Source organism: Dasypus novemcinctus, chromosome 20, assembly GCF_030445035.2.
Source record: "Dasypus novemcinctus isolate mDasNov1 chromosome 20, mDasNov1.1.hap2, whole genome shotgun sequence".
NCBI classification, from domain to species: Eukaryota; Metazoa; Chordata; class Mammalia; order Cingulata; family Dasypodidae; genus Dasypus; species Dasypus novemcinctus.
The window spans coordinates 6824342-6836144 of NC_080692.1; the positions used below are offsets into that span (position 1 = coordinate 6824342).

At 49.9% G+C, this 11803-nt stretch overlaps 1 long non-coding RNA gene across 1 annotated transcript; it reads left to right on the top strand.

The window, feature by feature from the left end:
• The first annotated feature begins 448 nt into the window (after positions 1-448).
• Positions 449-3674, top strand: LOC139437076 (uncharacterized). The gene is made up of 2 exons (XR_011646624.1): positions 449-2707; positions 3539-3674. It is a non-coding gene; the product is annotated as an uncharacterized lncRNA (long non-coding RNA).
• The last annotated feature ends 8129 nt before the right edge of the window (positions 3675-11803 follow it).

Sequence of the window (11803 nt, forward strand, 5' to 3'; positions counted from 1 at the left end):
TCTCTTTTCTCTTTCTTTCATTCCCGATACCCTTTGGGTTCAAATGTCCAACACTAGAAATCCTGTTTACATGGGTCTGAATGTCCCCTCTTCCCTGGGGAACAGTTTCCTCATAGTCCCAAGCCCTGCCCTGCGTGTCCCTCAGCCGGCAGTCCTTGCCCCAGGCAGGTACTGGACTGCTCTCCCACACATCCTGGAGAGCTCGGTGAGCTGCCTCCTACACTCGGGGCGAGTTCTAGCTCGGCAGGTCCCTCAGGCCACCCCACACAGATTGTACCATGTATACAGGCTCCAGCATGTGCACGAGGGCTGCTGTGCTCCCTCTGGAACCAGGCCTGTGACTCCACACTGGGACGTGGGCAGCTGCACACCGAGCTGCTGAGGGGTGGGGGAGGGGCCAGCCAGGGCACCAGGAGTTCCTACCAGTTTTTTTTTTTTTTTTTTGCAGGTACTGGAGATTGAACCCAGGACCTTGACATTGGAAGCAGATGCTCAACCACTGAGCTACATCCACTGCCCAGTGAGAGTTGGGTTTTTGTTTGTTTGTTTTAGGAGATACTGGGATCGAACTCAGGACCTCATACGTGGGAAGCAGGAGCTCAACCACTGAGCTACATCCGGTCCCCCTCTCTTGCTTTTAAGTAGCCTTGTTCTTGATTTGGCACTCACCTTGTGACTGCAGTCCTTTAACTGTTTTCCGAAGTTTTCAGAAAGATGTTTCTGCCAGTTCTTGCTGGTTGTTCAGATTTGTCTGAGGGAAAAAGCCCTGAAGTCTCTCATCCAGCCATCTTGATCAGGGCAGGGCCTAATTCAAGGTTTGTTTTTTTTTGGGGGGGGGGAGTACCAGGGACTGGGGATTGAACCTGGGACCATGTATGTGGGAAGCCAGCACTCAACCACTGAGCCACGTCGGCTTCCCAGAGTCAGTTTTCTCTTTTGCTTACTTTTTTGTTTCCATTTTCTTTAGGAGGCACTGGAGACTGCACCCGGGACTTCCCATGTGGAAAGCAGGCACTCAACTGCTTTAGCCACATCCACTCCCCAGTGGTTCTTTTTTTTTTAAGATTTATTTATTCATTCCCCCCACCCACCCCAGTTGTCTGCTCTCTGTGTCCATTCGCTGTGTGTTCTTCTGTCTCCTCTGGCATTCTTGTCAGTGGCACCGGGAATCTGTGTCTCTTTTTGTTGTGTCATCTTGCTGCGTCAGCTCTCCACGTGTGTGGCCCCACTCCTGGGCGGGCCGCACTTTCTTCGCGCAGGGTGGCTCTCTTTACGGGGTGTGCTCCTTGTGTTTGGGACTCCCCTATGTGGGGGACACCCCTGCGTGGCAGGGCACTCCTTGCGCATGTCCACACTGTGCATGGGCCAGCTCATCACATGGGTCAGGAGGCCCTGGGTTTGAACTGCGGACCTCCCATGTGGTAGACAGACGCCTTATCCATTGGGCCAAATCCGCTTCCCTCAACAGCCATTTTTTGATGCGGCCCAGGAGGAGATGGACAAGGGAGAATTTTCCATGAAGCAGAGCCTGCTCAGGGGACATCCTGCTGGGTCAGTGACAGCCCTGTGTCCCCTACCGCTCTCCTGAATGGGGTTTCCTGGCCCTGTCCTTCCACAGTATGGTGTTGGGGGGCAGGTGGGCTTAAGGGGAGCAGCTCCAAGTTGCCTTTTTTTTTTTTTTTTTTAACATTTTAATAGCTTTATTGAGATATAGTTCACGTATCATACAACGCACCCATTTAAAAGTACAATTCAGGGAAACGGACTTGGCCCAGTGGTTAGGGCGTCCATCTACCACATGGGAGGTCCGCGGTTTAAGCCCCGGGCCTCCTTGACCCGTGTGGAGCTGGCCCATGCGCAGTGCTGATGCGCGCAAGGAGTGCCGTGCCACGCAGGGGTGTCCCCGCGTAGGGGAGCCCCACGCACAAGGAGTGCGCCCCGTAAGGAGAGCCGCCCAACGTGAAAAGAAAGAGCAGCCTGCCCAGGAATGGCGCTGCCCACACTTCCTGTGCTGCTGACGACAACAGAAGCGGACAAAGAAACAAGACGCAGCAAATAGACACAGAGAACAGACAACCGGGGAGGGGGGGGCGAATTAAATAAATAAATCTTAAAAATAAAAATAAAAGTACAATTCAAAGATTTTTTTTTATTATCCAACCTAATGAAGTTTTATTTATTTTTTAATGTTACATTCAAAAAATATGAGGTCCCCATATACTCCCCACCTCCCTCACCCCGCTCCTCCCCCCCGAAGTTGCCTTTTTGATTCCCTGACACCTGGAGCAGAGGGAGAGGAGTGCCCATCCCCCAGAGATCTTGGGCTTTGAGCTGGATGCTGGGCCGGGGGCATACATCACCACTCCATATGACAGAAAAAGAAAATGCTGAATTTTAACAGTTGCCAGGGGGCACGGGCAGGAGTGAACCTGGTGTTTTAAAATTCCTTTACCCGAAGGGCCAAGGAAAGCTTAGAACTTTCTGCAGCTGACACTCACGGTTCCATCCCTCTCTTTTCTTTTTTTTTCTTTTTTTCTTTTAAGGATACATAAATCACAAAAACTGTTACATTAAAAAATATAAGAGCTTCCCATACCCCCCACATCGACAACCTCTTTCCTCAGTGTGGCACATTCTTCGTTTGGTGACTACGTTTTGGAGCACTGCTGCCCGGCACGGAACTCCCCGAGGGCCCCACGGAGCCTGTGTGAGTCCAGCCCCTGTCCTTCTCAGCATTGCTCACACAGAACTCCAGCAAGGCCGCTCGCTGACCAGCTCCCTCGCCAACTAGATCGCCAGCCTTTGTAAAGGGCCATTTCTTTTTTTTTTTTAAAGATTTTATTTATTTCTCCCCCGCAACCCCCACCGTTCCCCCTGTTGTCTGCTCTCCATGTCCATTTGCTGTGTGTTCTTCTGTGTCCGCTTGGATTCTCATTAGGCGGCTCTGGGAACCGATCCTTGGACCTTCCAGAGTGGGAGAGAGGTGATCCCTCTCTTGCACCGCCTCAGCTCCCTGTTCTGCTACGTCTTCTTATTTCCTCTCCTCTGTGCCTCTGGTTGTGTCATCTTGCTGCACCAGCTCTCCACTTCGGCCGGCACTCCTGCACGGGGCAGCTTTCCTGCGCTGGGTGGCATTTCCTGTGCGGGGCCACATTTCTGCATGGGGCCAGCACTCCACGTGGGCCAGCTTGCCATCACCAGGAGGCCCTGGGCATTGAACCCTGGACCTCCTGTACGGTGGATGGGAACCCAAATATTTGAGCCACGTCTTTTTCCCAAGGACCGTTTCTTGTGCCCTATTTTTCCTCAATTTCTGTAGGCAGCCTGGTACACATTAGGTACTCAAAAAGTGTGCTTGGTTTCCTGCTAGATAATTTACCCACTTCCTCAATATTTTTCAACCCCAACAATTTCACAAGTGATACTTTTATTCCTCCATCCTTTCCTGGATTCATGCATCCGTATATATTTTTTAGTTTCTAGTTTATGCTGAAAGATTAAAAATCTCTTCACCCCATACATTGTCTCACTTCTGCAGTTTCGTCTGAATTACGACTGACATCAGAAACCGACTGGGAGGAAATAAGCTTGCATCTCTGTGTCTGGCAATGATTTACATAAAGTTGGTCTCATGGCTACAATGTACAAGTTAATTATATTTGTGCCCTAAGACACATCTTTGTTCTGTTTTTTCTTAAATTATTACTAAAAGAGAGGAACATGATCTTTAAGGGATGGATTCGGAAATTATAATTCAAATTTAAAGGAACGGAAATGAGTGGAAAGTATGCATGTGTGTGATTTTTTTTCTTAATTCCTTCCTCTTTCCCATACCTTCACTTTAAAACACCCCAGATCAGAGGTTCTCCAGAGAATGGGAGTGGGATGATGGTGGCTCAAAGTCACCTGGAGAGATTCTGATGCTGCACAGGACCCCCCACCCCTGCCCCTGCCCCATGGGATGCCCGTTCTGGGCCGGGCCCAGGGGGTTCGCCAGAGTCTCCAGGTTTCAGAGTGCCCCCTGGGTGATTCTGAAAGTAGCCGGTTCCTTCCCAGATAAATTACAGCTGTCAGGAATAAGTTCCTAGGAATTATAATGACCACAATGGCTTTCTTACTGTTTTTAACCTGTTTTCCTTTTTAACCCAGATATACGTCACTTTAGGCATCAAGAGGTCACATTATTGCCCACACCTGTACCACAGTAGCACCAACAGCTTACAAGCCACTGCTAATGTGGGTGGAGGGAATGGAACCACACTCTGCAGGAGGGCGCAGGCTCGGGTCCTACCCTGGCTTGGCCGACGTGGCTTCGAAAACCAGCCCCGTCGGGCGCCTCCTGGACTGAGGGGCCGAGGCGCTGAGGGGCCTTGCGCGTGCTGTTCCCAGCCAGGAGGGTGCCGAAGCAAAGAGGCCGATGTGTGAAATCAGGTGAGCCCGGTGGGCTAAGCAACAGAGGGGGAGGAGGGTGGGGGCGGGGTACGAAGGTGAGGCTTGGGTGTCAGCGCGGCCAGGTAACAGCACCCAGTTGTTGGGCCAAGCAAGCTCTGGCCTAATTGTTCGGTGAGGGTGAGGACATTTCCTGGACTTGACTCATCAGTGAGTCGATTGCTTCTCTGGCTGATGACGTCTACAATCAACTGAGACTGCCGTCAGCAACGAGTGACGTCTCATCCAGTCAGCTGAAGACCTGAACACAAGAAGAGATTGCAGCCTCCAGAGAGAGAACTCCCACCTCTAGGGCAGAGAGCCAGCATCTCCGGGGGAGCTCCTCGAGGACCTTCACTGGAGCCCTTTGCTTGCAGCCCGCCCTAAAGAATTTGGACTCGTGCATCCCCACGGTCGCTTGAGAACAATTTTATAAAATCTCGTGCTATTCACCGGTATCTCCTGTGGCCTCTGTCTGCCTAGAGAACCTGACTAACACAGGGGGGCGAGGCGGTCCAGGCTGTGCTGGGCTGGGGGGATGGTCATGGCCTTGGCTTTCACTCCCAGGGAGATGGAAGCCACGGAAGGGCTTTGCAGCAGGGCTCAGTGCTGAGCACAGGCTGACAGGGGCCAAGGATGGAGGGGAGAGACGGGAAGGAGAGGATATGACCGAGCCTATGGGGGCCATGGCGCTGGTGAAAAGATCCTGGCTCTCTCTGAAGAGAGGGCCCCTGGGATTTTCTGTCTGATGCAGAGCATGTGAAGACAAGGAAGGAGTTAAGACAGCTCCAGGAGCTTGGAGTCGCCCTCCGCTGAGGGGGTTTGGAGGGCCCGGCCCGCAAGCGCCGCAGGGCACTGACTCAGCAAGGTCATGCAACCAAAAGGGAGATCAGTGAAAACACAGAAGAATGCACAACAAATGGACACAGAGAGCAGGCAGCAGGCAAGCCACAAAGGTGGGGGGGAATAAATAAAAATAAATACACATGCACAGAAGAATGCACAGCAAATGGACACAGAGAACAGACAGCAGGCAAGCCTCAAGTGGGGGGGGGTGTGGATAAAAAAAAGACAGGCGATACTGTGAGTGATAAGTGGAAGGGAAAGTGGGATCAAGAGAGGACCTTTATAAGAAATAGCATGCTTGAGTGAGGGTGGGAAAGAAGGTCCAATGAAGATGGAGAAGGAGGGGGGAATTTCTGGAACAAGTTTCTGGAACAGGCAAGGGGGAAGGGAGTTGGTGCACAAGGGCAGAGCTGGCTTTTGCTAGAAGCACCCAGTAGTCCTCCTATGGTACAAGGCCACGCCAGGCTGGGCACCGTGGTGGGGCGTGGCCGACTCGCCAGGTGAGCTTGCTTCAGGGTGGTGGTGATGATACCTGAAGCTGGGTGGACGCCAGAATATCGTGTCCTTGGAGCTCATCCACTCCCGGATGTGTGAACCTACTGTAGGTGGGACCTTTGGATTAAATCACTTCAGTTAAGGGCCTTTGATTAGATTGCAGGACCCAGAGTGGATCTTAATCCTCTTACTGTGGAAATGTGCAGAGACACAGAGAAAAACACCTAGAAGCTGAGAGAGGAAGCCCCAGAAGCCAGAAGCAGAGATCACTGGGACCTGGGAGAGAGAAAGTCACAGGAACAGAGAACGGATTCCCTGATAATGCCTTGATTTGAGGATTTTTCTCAGTCTAGGAGCTGTAAGCTTTTAAACTAATAAATTGGGGAGCAGATGTGGCTCAGGAGACTGGGCTCCCACCTACCACATGGAAGGTCCCTGGTTCGGATCCCAGGGCCTTCTAAGGAAGACAGCAAGCTGATGCGATGAGCAGGTGTGGCGAGCTGACACAGCAAGAGACACAGGGAGGAAAAACATAATGAGAGACACAACAAAGCAGGGAGCAGAGGTGGCTCAAGTGATTAGGCACCTCTCTCCCACATGAGGGGTCCCGGGCTCAGCTCCTGGTGCCTCCTAAAGAAACAAGGAAAACAGACACAGCAAGTGAAAAAAGTAACAAGGGGGTGGGGAGAAATAAATAAAACAAATAAATCTTTAAAAGTAAATAAATAATAAGTCCCCCTTGTAAAAGCCTACCCATTTCTGGTACATTGCGCTGGCAGCCTAGCACACTAAAACAGTGACTGAATGAATTAAATGGACTTTAAACTTGTCCTCAGTTCTCTTCTCCACAGTCACAAGAAGTCTTCTCAAAAGGTAATGGTCAGGAAAGAAAAGATAAGCACAAACCTTTTGTAGTAAATAGAACACTTGGGCTTTGTACCTTGAGACAAGATTTTTTGAGTTCCTTAGAGTTCCTTAGTAATGCTAATATTTAACTGCATGTTGCTGCTTGTCACGTACGTAGACTGGGGTATATAGAGAGCCCCTTGTAAACAGTAAAGTTGTCTGAGGAGTCTCTACTCGCAGACCCCCTGAAAAAAAAAAAGGTAATGGTCAGGAAAGTGGACGTGGCCCAATGGATAGGGCATCTCCCTACCACATGGGACGTCCACGGTTCAAACCCCAGGCCTCCTGACCCGTGTGGAGCTGGCCCATGCGCAGTGCTGATGCGCGCAAGGAGTGCCGTGCCACGCAGGGGTGTCCCCCGCGTAGGGGAGCCCCACGCGCAATAAGTGCGCCCCATAAGGAGAGCCGCCCAGCGTGAAAGAAAGAGCAGCCTGTCCAGGAATGGCGCCGCACACACAGAGAACTGACACAGCAAGATGACGCAACAAAAAGAAACACAGATTCCTGATGCCGCTGATAGGGATAGAAGCAGTCACAGAGGAACACGCAGCTAATGGACACAGAGAGAGACAACGGGGTGGGGTTGGGGGGGCGAGGAGAGAAATAAATAAAAAATAAATCTTAAAAAAATAAAAAAGGTAATGGTCATTTTTATTAAGGAGGTACCGGGGTTTGAACCCAGGACCTTGACACGGGAAGCAGGTGCTCAATCCCTTGAACTACATCCAGTCCCCAGAATGGACATTTTTGAATCTGGAGTTGATTACCCACAATTGTTCATTCATATAATGAAATTTGAAGTGTGCACAACACTTGAACAATTTAATCTAAGGTTTTCCTAGATCATATGATTTTTTCCTAGCTGTTCAAATATGGTGATTTTAAAGAAACAATTTTGTTTCACTTCTTACACATTTGGGGCAAACTCTTCCTCAGATGATTTTGGAAATTGTTGTGTTTCAAAAAAATTTGTCTTCAGGGTGACTTTCAACCAAGCACATTGCTTGATGAGACTAAAAAAGCAAATTTTGAAGAAGATTTAATTTTCAAAAATCCAGCTTTAAGAAATGAGTAAATAACAAATGCTGAAGGAGAAAGAATAGTCAGCATCCTGATAATGTTTGCATTCCATTAATGTTCTGTTTCAACAGTTCTAAAATAATTTTTTATTTTAAGAACATTACTATAGACATCTGCTTAGAGAATTTCCAAATAATCAAACAGCTATTTAAAAAAAGATGAGTCATGTTCATCAAATTACCTCTTTATCCAAGCAGAAATGATTGTTCCAAATTCCCCATGTCGCTGTGTATTCTTCTGTGACGGCTTCTATCCTTATCAGCAGCACTGGGAATCTGTGTTTCTTTTTGTTGCATCATCTTGTGTCAGCTCTCTGTGTGTGCGGCACCATTCCTGGGCAGGTTGCACTTTCTTTCGCGCTGGGCGGCTCTCCTTACGGGGTGCACTCCTTGCGCGTGGGGCTCCCCTACGCGGGGGACACCCCTGCGTGGCAGGGCACTCCTTGCGCGCATCAGCACTGCGCATGGGCCAGCTCCACACGGGTCAAGGAGGCCCAGGGTTTGAACCTTGGCCCTCCCATGTGGTAGGCGGGCGCCCTAACGACTGGGCCAAGTCCACTTCCCAGAGCGAGAGCACTTTAAAGGAACACTGGAAGTGTAGCAGAACTGGCGTCATCACCTCCGCGTGTGTCCTTGGTCGGGAAAGCCACAAACTTCCAGGGTCCGGGAGGGAAAAGTCCCGATCCTGAAATAATGGGGGCGGGCGAGGGCGGGGCGGGCCTCGGCTGACTTGTATTTTTGCTGGCTTCGGTGTCTTTTTTTTCCTGCTCGCACCTGCAGAGGGCAGCCAGGAGCTCCTGCTCCTCTGGTTTGGGCCGGGCAGGGGCGTTCGCAGGTGCAGGGAGGAGCAGGTGCCGCAGGGCCAGCCAAAGCCCGGACCGAGAGGGTGGGAGGGCGAGGGGCTGTGGTGGCCAGGTCTGTGCACCCCACGAAGCCCAGGAAGGCGGCGAGAACCCCCAGGCTGGCCTGGGCTCGCTCCTCCTGGTACCCAACTATACAAGCACCTCATTTCAGAAACAATAAGAGCCTGTGGGAGGAGAAGCACCCAAAAGTAACTCTTTAAGCTAAAGAAAACAACGAGAGGACTTCCGGACTAGAAAGACACAGGACCCGCTTTTCTCCCAGAGAAAGAGCTAGAGGACAGGCAGGGGAAAAAATTTTCTGGGGTGTGGGACACCAGGGAAAGAGAGAGGGACAAAGGGACAGAATCTCGACAGCGAGCTGTGCATTAAATCTGCAGCTGCGACACCATCCCCCCTCCTATGGATAATTTTGAATTCTCTGGCCTCGGTGCCTCCCGGCAGCTACAGACCAAGGTGGGCCACAGGGATCCATCTCCCCAGGAAAGAGGAGAGAGAGGGATGAAGCTACAGGCGGACTCTGGCTTGGACGCCCCCATTTGGTCTGCTGTGAACCCTGCCAGGCCGGCTGGGGCCATGCCCTTGTTGGTCCTGGGAGCCGGCAGGGGCTTAGAGAGATTTGACCCTCGCCATCACCCTCTCCACTGACCGGCACTGGTCATTGAGGACACAGAGGAGAGTGGAATTACTTCCTACCTGGCAGAAAGAGAGGAGGCTGTCAGTGGAGGTTGGAGAACAGCCTCTGAGAAAGTTTGGAAGCCCTAAATGCCTCTATTAAAAAAGAAGGAAGATCCTGGGGACCTCCAATAGAAGCCCTCTGAATCCTAGAGGAGAAAGATGAGAAGACAAACAAATAAATAAATAGATACAGAAGATCACACAGCAAATGGACACAGACAACAAAAAGCAGCAGGGTGGGGGTGGGGGCAGGGAGGGGAAAATAAATCTTAAACAAAGAAGAAAAAGCTAACATAAAATAACTAACTGAATGACTAAGAAGCTAGAACTAGAACAGCAAACCATTCCCAAAGAAAGCAGAAGGAAAGAAATAATATGACTAGAGCAGAAATAAATGACATTGAGAACAACAATGACAAAAAAAACCCACAACAAAACCAAAAGCTGGTTCTTTGAGAAGATTAATAAAATGGATAAACCCCTAGCTAGCCTAACAAAGGAAAAAAAAAAAAGAGGAAAAATAATGCAAATAAAATCAGAAATGAAAGGGAGGAAGGTACGATTAACCCCACAGGAATAAAAAGGGTCATAAGAGGATATTGTGAGAAACTGTATGCCAACAAACCAGACAATCTAGATGAAATGGATAAATTCCTAGAAATGCACAAATAACCTATACTGATGCTACAAGAAATACAAGAACTTAACAAATAGTTAGAGGTTTCTACCTTAAAAGTTTATAATGGGGAAGCAGACTTGGCCCAGTGGTTAGGGCATCCGTCTGCCATATGAGAGGTCCACGGTTCAAACCCTGGGCCTCCTTGACCCGTGTGCAGCTGGCCCATGCGCAGTGCTGATGCGCGCAAGGAGTGCCGTGCCACGCAGGGGTGTCCCCCACGTAGTAGGGGAGCCCCATGCACAAGGCGTGCACCCCCTAAGGAGAGCCGTCCAGCGTGAAAGAAAGTGCAGCCTGCCCAGGAATGGCCCCGCACACATGGAGAGCTGACACAACAAGATGACGCAACAAAAAGAAACACAGATTCCCGTGCCACTGACAACAACAGAAGCGGACAAAGAAGACACAGCAAATAGACACAGAGATTAGATAACTGGGGTGGGGGGGGGATAAATAAATAAGTAAATAAATCTTTAAAAAAAAAAAAGAAGAAGATATAGGGTGGGAAAGTACCAAGTTAGCTCTCTCAGGGTGGGCGTGATGGTCCCAGAACTGTTCAGCTGTTGGGAAAGGGATGTCTGTGGCTTTGCGGAGATGCTGATGAGCAAGAGCGGGAACAGGACTTTCGGTGTTTGAACAAGTACAAACTCAGGAGGCAAGAGGTTACATTCCAAGATTCCCAACTTTGGTTAGAGAAAAATCTTTAAAAGTTTGAAGGTGAGGGAGGGGGGGCATCAAGATTCCGCTGGCTACTTCCTGCTGTTATGTGTCAGTGCTAGATTCTGTTGTTCCCCTTTCAACGTTGAAATATTGGGCTGTGACTTGTGGTTTGGTGGCTGGTACCGGATTTCTCCCATCAGGATAAGATTGTCTATGTGATTCTGGGTGCCATTCTGACTGGTGTTTGGATAAACTGAATTATTGTGTGGAAGACAATGGACCTGCTGATATGAGGAGAATGAGAGTTATGAGTGGGGTAAGGATGGGAATTAACCATGAGAGCCATGGTGGATTGTGAGTCCACTGTCCCCAGGAGTTTGAGGAGCGTTGGTGAATTTTGGAGGCTCGGTCAGCTAGGATTTTTGCTGCATCTCTACTCCAGACGGCATTCTTCTAAGAATAAGCAAAGTCCTCCTTTTGTGTGTGTGTGTGTGGTTAGGAGGTCTAGGTCTTGTCGATTTTGTAAGGTGACCATGGCCAAGGAGTCTACCTGATCTTGTACTTGTATAAGGTTTTTGGAGATTTCATCTAAACTGCCTGTATTGTAATTTGGCTCCTTCCTACAATTGTGATGAAAACCTGAGGGGAGACAAACCAGCAAGATGGTGGAGGAGTAAAGAGCTCCTGGAGTCAGCCTCTGCTACAGGGCGGTTAGCAAACACCCAGAGCGGTCTGTGTTACTGGATTTCATTTAGGTTCTTTGACTACGCTGGTGAAATGAATTTCAAGAGCATGCCGGGTGAGTTAGGCCAGTAATTTACTTAGGTAGGGAAGGAAGAGAAATGGGAGGAAATAACAGATCAGGGGTCCCAGGCAGAGAGGAAAGGGGTGAAAAGGGATCAAGAAGGCTGATTTACACACACAGCTGTGTGGAATAATTCAAGTCATGCAGGCCTAGACTGTAGCTGCCTAGAGAGACTGATGAAGCTTCATGCCCCCTTCTCCCCTGCCTGGGGCAGGGATGGAGCTGCAGGTGTGGGCAGCAATCTATGCCATGCGGGTCCAAGATATCCCTGGTAGACTTCTGATTATTCAGTCTGTGCAGCCAAAGGTACCTGCAGTTACCTGGACAGGCTGGTTCAGGGCCTGCCAGCCTCCTCCCTGCCAGAGGTGGG